The 11,573-nt window shown below is 44.9% G+C and overlaps 1 protein-coding gene across 3 annotated transcripts in view; it reads right to left on the minus strand.

Moving 5' to 3' along the window:
- Positions 1-11,573, minus strand: part of LOC117361434 (arylamine N-acetyltransferase 2-like) — a 29,408-nt gene extending 17,835 nt beyond the window's left edge. For 2 of the 3 annotated variants that reach the window (XR_004539648.1, XM_033946769.1), the window contains exon 1: positions 11,435-11,554. The gene's annotated coding sequence lies outside the window, so the exon portion shown is untranslated. Of the gene's footprint in view, positions 1-11,246; positions 11,319-11,434 lie in introns of all 3 variants that reach the window. The other variant, XM_033946770.1, reaches the window with a different exon arrangement.

An 11,573-nucleotide genomic window follows, 5' to 3' on the forward strand; every position in this document is an offset into this window, starting at 1 on the left:
GGGGCATTGGGGGAAATTGAAAGGGGACAGGTTTAGAACAAACGCTAGGAAGTACTTTTTCACTCAGAGGGTGGTAGATACATGGAACGCGCTTCCAGAGGCTGTTGTGGACAAGAAAACACTAAATGGATTCAAAGAAGGTTTGGATAGATTCCTAGAAGAAAAAGGGATTGGGGGGTACAGATAGGTATAGACCATTGCTCAGGCAATGGGCCTGATGGGCCGCCGCGGGAGCGGACCGCTGAGCAGGATGGACCTATGGTCTGCCTCAGCGGAGGCAACTTCTTATGTTCTTAAGTCTGCTTTAGAACCTTTAATATTAATAGACTTAACGATGGACTCAATCTCTTTAAGATTTGGTATATTAAATTGTGAACATTTTGAGTATAATGAATCTGAGACAGTTTGTTCATGGTCAGCTATTGCATGATAACTTGCTGTAAAAGTTTTTCTGATCTTGTTAACTTTATCAATAAAGTAGTCTTCAAGTACCTGGGCAGTGGGTAAGGAGTTGGCAGTTTGAATTTGTCGCTTATTTGAAGATGTTACTGAGTTTAGTATAGCATAGAGAACTGAGGAGTTTTTGGCTTTCAAAATTTTGCCTGAGTAAAATTTCGTTTTTGCCTGATTTATTTTTGATTTGTAAAATCTAGAATGCTCTTTGAATAATTGGGAATTGGCCTGTGTTTTTTCTTTCCTCCACTAATTGAAACGTTTCCAATTTTTTGGGTATAGAAATTTTTGCGCTTTTCCTTGGAGAGGTTTTTGTAGTTTAATTTTGTTCTCCAAGCAACTCTGTGCTCTTGAGCAGTGGCATACCAAGGGGAGGGCGGGGGCGGTCTACCCCGGGTGCACGCCTTGGGGGGGTGCACAGCCGGCCCAGTTTTGAAGGAGACATTGGACGCTTAGCTGTCCGGTTTTCACTGCCTCTAACTTCTAACCTCGGCCTGCCCCGGAACTCTTCCTGTAACAGTGACTTCCTGTTCCCGCCTAGGCGGGCGGTTGCTGCAGGAAGAGTTCCAGGGCAGGCCGAGGTTAGAAGTCTCCTCTGACGGATACAGCGCTGCGGCTGCCATAACATTTAAAATAATAGCGATCCGGGAGGGGGGGGGGGGGGAGCAAGTGTGGGGAAGTCCGGAGCTGCAGGGCCGGCGTTAGAGGGAGTAAGAGCTGATGGTGCCGCAGAGTCCCGCGGGGGGAGAGATGAATGAAGAAGAGGAACCGAAGCATGACAATTTTGGGGGAGCAGGTGTGGGGAAGTCCAGAGCTGCAGGGGAGAGTGTTTGCTGTACCCAGCTGCAGGGAGAAGGAAGATGAGGGAGGGAATGAAAGGAGATGCCAGGGCTTGGAGGGAAGGAGGAAGGTATGCCAGCCTAAGGGAAAAGGAAGGGGGAGATGTCGGAGCATAGAGGGAGAGGGAAAGATGGAAGAAAAGGAAAGGAGAGAGATGCCAGAGAATCAGGGAAGGGAAGATACAAGACTGTGGGATGCGAAGGAAAGAAAGGAGAAGAGAGAGATGCCAGAGCATAGGGGATGGGGTGGTGACAGAGAGAAAAAAATGGAGAGGTGGCAGAGCTGAAATCAATCATGTACAATGGAGAGAAGGAGCACAGGATAGATAGTTATGAAAGGAGCATAGAAAGAAGGAAGATGTTGTATGGAAGAGAGAGAAGGCAGACATTGGATGGAAAGGGCAGAGAGGACAGTGACTGGAAGGGGCGAGACAGAAGGTGAACAGTAGATGGAAGGGGTAGAGAGAGGGACAGACACTGAATGGAAGTGTGGGAGGAGAGGGGGAGCAGACGCTGGAAGGAAGTGGGGAGGAGAAAGAAAAAAGGGCACATGCTGGATTGAGGGATGAGGATAGAGTTAGATACTGGAAGGGGTGAGGTAAAGAGGTGACAAGCTATAGGTAGACACAGTGAAAGAGGGAAATTGAGGACTGAATAATAAAAAAGAATTTAGACAGAGACAGAAAATAAATTGAGAAGGAAGACCAGGGAAGAACGGGAGGAACGGAATGGAGAGAAAGATGCCAGAGCAGGGGGGAAGGGGAGGAGACAGATACCAGACCTAGGAGGAGGAAAAGAGGAAGGAGACAGATACTGGATCTGAGGGGAAAAAAGGAAGAGATATGCTAAAATCTGCTGGGAGGGAGGAAGGAGAGAAAGAGGCAGAGAAAGGGGGGGAGGTGTTGTAAGCAGATTAGAAAGACTACAGAGAGAAAGGCCTGGATGAAAGGGGAAAGACAGGAGGAAGATGCAGGACTATGGGAGGTTCAAACAGAGAGGGAGACCTGGAACAATGGTACAAAGGAGAACTGACACTGGATCTGGGGAGGGTAATAGAGGGAAAAGAGAGAGAGACCTGGACCCAAGGGGATGGGGCTGGATTGTGAAAGAAATGTTGGATGCAAAAGAAAGAAGGGAAGAAAGATTGGATACACAGTCAGAAGAAGGAAGTGCAACCAAGAGACTCATGAAATCACCAGACAACAAAGGTAGGAAAAATGATTTTATTTTCAATTTAGTGATCAAAATGTGTCTGTTTTGAGAATTTATATCTGCTGTCTATATTTTGCACTATATGTGTATTTTTCTATAGTTACTGAGGTGGCATTGCATATTTTAAAGTAATCTGTTTGACATCTTTGAAAAAATTCCTGAAATTCGTAAATGATAATTAACATTTTCTCTGCGTACCGGGTGTTTTGTGGTTTTTTTTAATATATTTTTTGTTTACTATTATGAATTAATAAAATATTGTGTGTACATGAAAATGAATGGAAGAAATTGGTGGCAGGGCTGGGGATGGGGCTAGGGCGGAACTGAATATTAATAGATGTCCTGTTTTGATGAAAAAATAAATGGTCACATTAGTCATACCTCCCCGCTGCTGCTGCTAATCTCCAACAAGAAGTCAATTCTGACATCGGAGAGGACGTTCTGGGCCAGTCAATCACTGCCTGGTTGGCCCGGAACGTCCTCTCTGACGTCAAAATTGACGTTGGAAAGAAGACTTCTTGTCGGCAATTAGCAGCAGCAGCAGCGGGGAGGTAAGACTGCAGCGGCACAGACCGGGGGAAAGGAAGGAGAGAGGCTTTTTTTTTTCCCACAACAGGGAGGGAAAGATGTAGGCAGGCCACCTGGCTGGCTTTGGGGGTGGACAAAATCTGGAAGGCACTATGGACACAGGACGGAGGCACTGAGGGCACTATGGACACGGGACGGAGGCACTGGGGGCACTAAGGACACAGGATGGAGGCACTGGGGGGCACTATGGACACAGGATGGAGGCACTGGGGGGCACTATGGACACAGGACTGGGGCACTGGAGGCACTATGGACACAGGACGGAGGCACTGGGGGCACTATGGACTCAGGATGGAGGCACAGGGGCACTGGGGGCACTATGGACACAGGACGGAGGCACTGGGGGCACTATGGACACAGGGCAGAGGCACGGGGCATTATGGACATAGGACAGAGGCACTGGGGGCACTATGGACACGAGACGGAGGCACTGGGGGCACTATGGACATGGGACGGAGGCACTGGGGGCACTATGGACACGGGACGGAGGCACTGGGGACACTATGGACACGGGACGGAGGCACTGGGGGGCACTATGGACTCAGGATGGAGGCACAGGGGCACTGGCGGCACTATGGACACAGGACGGAGGCACTGGGGGCACTATGGACACAGGGCAGAGGCACGGGGCATTATGGACATAGGACAGAGGCACTGGGGGCACTATGGACACGAGACGGAGGCACTGGGGGCACTATGGACACGGGACGGAGGCACTGGGGGCACTATGGACACGGGACGGAGGCACTGGGGACACTATGGACACGGGACGGAGGCACTGGGGGGCACTATGGACACGGGACGGAGGCACTGGGGGGCACTATGGACACGGGAAGGAAGGAGGGAGGGAGGGAATAGAAAGGGACAATTGTTGGGCCTGAGTGCAGAAAGAAAGTAATGAAAGAAAGGGTACACAGTCAATTAATAGATGTCTCCTTTTGATGAAAAAAATAAATGGTCACGTTACCTCTGACTTACTTTCTCTGCAGCAGAGTCGGCAGCCGCGCTGAGGTGCAGGAAGGTCCCGCAATGACTCGTCTGCTGGCTCTGCTCTGGAAGAAGTAAGTTACGTCTGAGGGGGTGGACCCAGCAGACACAGTCATTGCGGAACATTGCCGCAACTCCCTGCATCTGCCGGGTCCACCCCCTCCGACGTAACTTATTTCTTCTGGAGCAAAGCCAGCATACGAGTCATCACGGGACCTTCCAGCATGCGGCTGCTGAGTCCGCTCCAGAGCAAGTACGTTGGAGTGGGGTGGACGGGCAGCCAGCAGCTATAGTCATCGCGGGACCTTGCTGCATGAAGGGAGAGAAAGGAGCAGGACTGCTGGAATGGAAGAGTGGTGGAGGGAAAGAAAGGGTGGTATGGAAGGGTGGTGCTGATGGAATTGATGTACAGAGAAAGGGGAGAGACATAAGGGGGAAGGATATTGGAGGGAAAGAAAGGGGGCAGATGCTGATTGAAGATGGGTGGATGGAGAGAGAAAGGGCAGACGGGAGAGATAGAGGAGCAAATACAGGAAGGAAATGGGAGGAGAGAAAGGGTAGCAGATGCTGAATGGAAGTGGACAGAGAGAGGAGAAGGTACTAGATGGAAGGGTTGGAGAAAGAGGGTACATGATGGAAGGAGGGGATAAAAGGAGGATACATGATTGGGAGAAAAGGATTGAGTTAGGGAAACACTGGAGGGGTGAGGGAAAGAGGTGGCAAGCTTTAAGTAGACAGTTAAAAAAGGACATTGATGAGAGGGTAGTAAGAACGTAATCTTGACAGATGCAGAAAATAAACTGAAAAGGAAAATGAGGGAAAAAGGGAAAGGGATTGCAGAGGCGAGGTGTGGGAGAGGGAAGGAGAGGAGAGAGATGCCAGACCAATGGGGGTGAAAGGAGAGATGGAAGGGGGAGGCATACAGTTTCTGGAAGGGGAATAGAAGGAGAGAAGATGCCATCTAGGGGAAGAGAGATGGCAGACAGTGGATGGAAGGAAGAGAGTTACAAGAAGATGAGGAAAGCAGAAACCACAGAAGACAAAGGTAGAAAAAAATTTTCTATTTATTTATTGCTTTAGGAGACGTGTCACTGTTTCTGTGGAGCATTGTATGCAGAGTCCAGCTTCTTGCTGGTTCAATTTAACCTTTGTCTATGTATTTCTATTTTATCCCCCCTTTTACAAAACTGTGGAGCATTTTTTAGTGCCAGCCGTGGTGGTAGCAGCTCTGATGCTCAGAATTCTATGAGCGTCAGAGCTGTTACCTCCGTAGCTATAATCCACACTACAGTTTTGTAAAAGACGGAGGGGTTAGTTTGTGATTACATATTCCATACTAGGCAAAGGTGTTTTCTGTGTTCTGTGTGTTAGAAAGACATGGTTTTTTGTTAGGATTGACTGCAGGATTGATCTGTACTAGTCTGGCTTGTTTAGTTTTACAATGGGTGTATTGATGTTGTACTGCTCATTGCAGTATGTAAGATGCTGCCTTTTCCTAGGTACTCACTCATGTATGACGTGTGGATTATTACTAAAAATCATATTTTCATACAGTTGGGGGGGGTCAAAAAATGATGGGTCCCGGGTGTCACATATGCTAGGTATGCCACTGCTCTTGAGTTCCTGATTTAATCCATTGTCTTTCTGATTTTCTTAAATCCCTCTTCACCGATAGCAGCTCTGAGTCAAACCATCCCTCTAGGTTTTTGGTTCTAATTCTACGGGTTTTAATGGGGCTATTTCATTTAGAATGTTTGTGCTATCGTTAATCCAGGAGTTCATAAGTGGATCGGTTTCTTCATTTTGTTTTGAGACAATCTCGTAATGGGACCAAAATTCAACCGGATTTATCTTGCCTCTACTAACATGAACTTTTTTATTTCTTGTTTTGTTGTTCTTGAATGTTGATTTTGATGTCTTTAGTTGGCAGTCAATGCTGAAATCACATAGTCTATGATCAGACCTAAAGAGTCTGACCAATTATTTTGTTTCTAGTAGATTTTGGGATTGGTCGGGTCTCTGGAAGAGAATGTGACTAAGTCTAGCTAATGACCTCTTTGATGGGTTTTAACTGGGGAAGGTTTTAAGTAGCCTAATTGAGAGATCAGTGATTTCTGGTTGATCTATTTGCTCGAGATGAATATTAGTAGTAATGAGAATTATTGAAAGTTTGGCAGAGCCATGGTGCAGAACTCTCAGAGGAGGATTGGGGTTGAATAGGATTTGCCAAATAGTTTGGGAAGAGTTGGTCTGTGATAGTATGGATTGGTCTATGCTAATATAAGAGTGATTGGTTGGAAACTTAAGTCATAACCATTGATATCTATGCATACTAGATTCATAAATTCAAGGCCACAGGTATCTGAGCATTTACTAGAGGTTTTATGGTAACGACATATCCTTTACTTAGTTACCTAGCTGTTGAGATTGCCTATCTGTCGTAGCTACTTATAAACAACTAATTTAAATTAAGTTTGAGCAAGCTGGACTTCTTATAAACAACTAGCTTCTTGTAAATAACCAATTTAAATTTGAACAAGCCGGACTTATCAGGTAGTAAAGGTCGTGACAGCCCGATAAGACTTATCAAGTAGTAAAGATCGCGACAGCCTGATAAGAGTAGGGGATTAGAAAATACTTAAGATAATTAGGAACCGGGTAGTGGGGGTAGGAAGAGTTAGTAATACTTATCAGACTATCGGTCTGATCTGCAAGGTCCAGTTCTGCAGTGAAGAGCAAGCTACTGCAATAGATGTCCGGTCTGCAACAGGTCCAGTCAGTGAGGTTCAGTCCAGCCGTGAAAGAGCTGATTACTGCAACTGATATCAGGCAGTCGCTGCACAAAGGCGCGCACTAAGGTGCACGCGCCTTTGCCGTGCGCCTTAGCCAGCGCGCCGTTAGCGCTGCTGGCTTTTAAAGTTCTTCCCCGCTGGCTCGGGGGAGGGGCGGAGCTGTGCTCACACGCCCTGTTGAAGAGGGGGAGCCGATACTGCCGCTGGGCCGCAGGATTAGATGCAGGAGAAAAAAGCTCCCGCTCCCGTTGCTGGCCTCAAAAGTTCTTCCCCACTGGATCGGGGGAGGGGCGGAGCTGTGACCACATGCCCTTCTGAAGAAGGGGAGCCGATACTGCCGCTGGGCCGCAGGATTAGATGCGGGAGAAAAAAGCTCCCGCTCCCATTGCTAGCCTTGAAAATGGCCACCGTGCCAATAATTTGCGGTTCTTAAATTTCTTCTATGTTCCCCAGGGAAATGTTAAAGAAATATTTCCTAGAAATTTTTGCAGTTTCAGAGGAACTAATTCCACCATTCACACAAGTATTCTATTTGCCTGCTAGAAAACTGGATCAACAATTGACTAATGAGGGGCAACAGGAAACATAATTAGATATTACCACTCTATTGGAAACCTCAATAAGAGAATTGGCTATACCAGCAACATTGTTGGTGACTGTTGCATTGGCACCAGATAAGAACTGGATAATGAAGATGTTCTTTAAAAATAGAACCAAAGAGTTTCTGGGTCAGAAAGTACAGATCTTTCCAGATGTTACCAAAGAGACTCAAAAACGGAATAAGGCAGTTCTTGTTACTAAAATCTGGAGTAATCTCAGTGGGGGGAAAATTTTTTCTTAGGTTCCCCTGTAAATGTATTGTTCATTATGGTTCAGATAAAAATGTTTTCTATGATCCGACACACCTAACAAAGTTTGTAGCTTTGAAACGTCTTGAGAAAGGTGGAATAACTGAAGTAACAACTGAGACACGTGGTTAATTACTTACTCCCTGCGACCTCAGCCACTTAGATTTTCTTTTAAATTGATTAAACTGATCTTCCTTAATTGTTAAACTGTCACTCTTTAAAGTCTTGGATCACAATAATTGTGGACTATTGATTGCTAAATTGTAAGGGGAATATGTTAGTATTTCTCCTATTTTGTTTCTTTTTTTCCTTTCTTTTTAAAGTTCCTAATTACAATCTTACTGTACAAGATGTTATGCTTGAAAATATTGTGTAAAATTGAAAAATAAAAAAAAGACACTAATTTGAATTTGATTGGTTGAACTGGCCTCACTAATACTGGCTTCCTGTACTAAAGTCGGGCCTCACAAATCAAGAGCTGCTTTGACATGCAGCTCCTGATCGGTAAGGCCCGACTTTAGTACAGGAAGAGGCGGTCGGCACATACAGCGAGTGATTTCCTTCACTCATTGGCGATCCAGCTGCCCTCTCCTGCCTCTCCAGCTGCCCTCTCCAGCTGCCACCCCTGCCCGGTCATTCACGGTCAGAAAATACCACGAATGATTGGGACCACAAACCACTGACCGCAAATTCGCAGGGAAGCACTGTACTGCTTCAGCTTCCAAAAGTTCTAAGCAGTTTACAAAGTACATAAAATTTTAAAAGAAAAAGAACTACATAAAAATAAAAGAAAGACCTACTATTTGGGTTTTTGCCAGGAGACCTATCATTACAGGTGTAGAAACTCTTTTCCCTTTTCTTTTCCCCATAGTTAACCTATCTAAGTGACCAAATTATTAAAGAAAAAAAAAAGGAGAGGAGAATAACACCCATAAATGATAGTTACCAAAACCAGTAGACTCTACTCTCCACTGTTCTCCATATGTCTCCAAAGGGGCTCTCAAGGGGCAAATCATGCCCCTTAAGACAAGCCCCTTTGGACACACCCCTGTGGCCACACATCAGTGGCCGCACGCCATTGGTTCGTCAGTGTTTTCAGCCTGTTGGAGAGGACTCCGAATGATGTTGGAAGGTGTCCTCAGCAGTACCTGCCCGATTCGGGCACTGAAAGCAGGTTAGAAAAACACGGCAGGAAATAAAATTCAGCAAAAGGGAGTCTACAGGCAGTTCTTTCCTGAAGTCCTTAGCAGATGCCCAGGAGTCAGCACACCTCCCTTTATATAGTGTTTTTAATAAAATTATTTTATTTTGGACTTCTGTTCTCATCCTGGTTATTTGTAGCTTTTCCACACCTTGAGCTTTTGTTTTGACTTTTGTGGTTTGCCACCCCTTTGTTTTTCTGGTTCAACCATATGGTGACTGACTCTCCATTCACTCCACACCTGGACTAGCTTTCTAGGCAGTGTTTTTCTCCAGTAATGAAGAGAATCTGCAGTTCTACACCACATAATATTAGTCTGTGTTTAACTCAAGTACAGATTTTGGAAAGGTGGTACTGATACAGAAGTCAAAAGGAGAAGTAGCAAATGTTATAAGTGACTACATCTGAAAGAGACCAAAACATGACATCATTCAACATAAACAATGAGCACATTAACCTTAGTTCAGGGTACATATTGCACTATTGTTTAGCATAGGAGTGTCAACCTCAATCTTGTCGGGTTTTCAGGATTTCTCTAATGGATATGTGTGAGATTATTTGCATGCACTGCCTCCATTGTATGCAATTAGATCTTATGCATATTCATTAGAGAAATCCTCAAAGCCTGACTTGGCGTGGGCTGTGGTTGTTCACCCTTGGTTTAGCTCATGTGCTGAATCCCCTGCCATAAATGTCACCGCACACCACTATTATAAAACCATGCCTATATGCTGGGAATGCTCCTAATCCGCCATGCCTCCTTAAGAGATGCACTATAGAAATTAGGCACACTTTATAGAATAGGAATGCAGACCAGTTATGTATGTAACTCCTAATTAAATCCAATTATCACTTGTTAAGGCCTGTTACTGATAGTTATCACCAATTAATTTGAATGCAAAGTAATCCTATTTTATAACCACATGCTCACTTGCACACCTATCTTTGGGCACCATTTATAAAATTGGGGAGTAAATGCATAAGTGCACTATGTGGGACTATATGGATAATGCCACTGAAAAATGTTATAGATTTCCCCAGCACTCTCTAGATAGTGATGGGATGGAGTAAGAGTGTTCTGCTAGCTATACAGCAAAACAGCTGTCCTAAATTAAAGCACTTAACTAGAAGAATGATGACTGAATATTACAGGTCCTAGTGTATAGTGGTAGTTGATACTGTATACATACTTGATTCAGCAGTGTCTCATCTACAGATAATGGTTCAGAATATACATGAAATATTTAAAAGCCAAGTCTGGGGTTTAAACATTGACTCATTAATCTGAGGTGCCATCAACTGCTTTATAATTTTTGTGGCTTTTAATTAATTGACTATCCTGGATATGTCTCTGGAGTTATTCTTAAAACACTCACTCCACTTTTTGATCCATTGTTCTGTGTGTAGGGTTTGGAAATTATATAGTAATTCTTCTCTAGCAATCCAGAGGAGTTCCAAAATACAGACTGTCTGGGGCTTGGATAGAAAGAGGGTACCCAGAGCTCATACCTCCCAACAAATACTTAAATTATGCTTATGTAAGGAGACAAAATAGAGAGGGAAGGAATTAAAATCAGTATAGGACCTGTGAGCTCTATTTCCAAGGAAATCCTGAAAGGGCAGGATTTCTGCAGATCTGTGAGCATGGGTTTATTGTACTACTCGACCAGCCAAAATACTTCAGAGGTAGGAAATTTAGGAAAGCACTACTAAAGAGACTAGAGAGCTGCATTAGAATGATGATTGTGAGAATCCTGTAGGTATGGCAGAAATTGCCACAGAATTCCCATGGGATGGCAGTGTAGTCAAACCTCTGGTAACTGTACAATAAGGTTTGGAGTGGAGGCAATTGGAACACCAGAATAAAATTTGGAACATATGGAGAGGCAGTTGGAGCTCCAGAATGAGGCTTGGAATGCCCAGAGGAAGTTGTTGGGGTTGGGAGGAAACAAAAGGCTGCAAGCAAATAAATAATAGCATTGACTCCTCTGGGTATGGGTGGGGATAGAATGGATCTTAGCGGATACAGGTGGGCATGGGTTAGTTTTCGTCAGGATGGGTGAAATTTCTGCCTCTGTGCAGCTCTCTAGAGAATAGCCAAGAAGGGGGAATAGCAGGGGAGAGAGAACCAAGGAAAAAGTAATCGGGCAGGGCAGGTCCAGAGTTCATGGGGAGTGCAAGTGTGGCACTAACACAAAACCTGTGGCAGAGTTAGGATTAGAATTTCTGATTCATGGCTCCCCACTGTAAAGTCAACCAAAAATCCTTTTTAGTAAATTAGATTACATAACACACCCTGCAGCTAACTGGCCCTTGTATCCGATACCTGGTTCACAATTTGAAGTAGATCCTTCTATCCAATTCAGAGGGAACAGAGCTGCAGCTGAGAGAATGAAAGCTAGAGACGTGGTATTGGAGAAAGGAGATAAATCCTTCTTTCAGTTGTGTAAAGGAAAACTCCAGAGCACCCTACTCTTACTAGTTCTTTTTTAGCCATGATATTCCATTACTTACAAATGTGTCACCAGAGCAGTGGGAGAGGCGCTGATCAGAGGAACAAATGGAGCAGATAAAACTGGTAGTTTCGGTTTCTCTTATCCAAGATAGACAGGAATTCACTTACACTGTGAAGCAGGGATAGGGTTTAATCCAC

The sequence above is a fragment of the Geotrypetes seraphini genome, chromosome 5, assembly GCF_902459505.1.
Source record: "Geotrypetes seraphini chromosome 5, aGeoSer1.1, whole genome shotgun sequence".
NCBI classification, from domain to species: domain Eukaryota; kingdom Metazoa; phylum Chordata; class Amphibia; order Gymnophiona; family Dermophiidae; genus Geotrypetes; species Geotrypetes seraphini.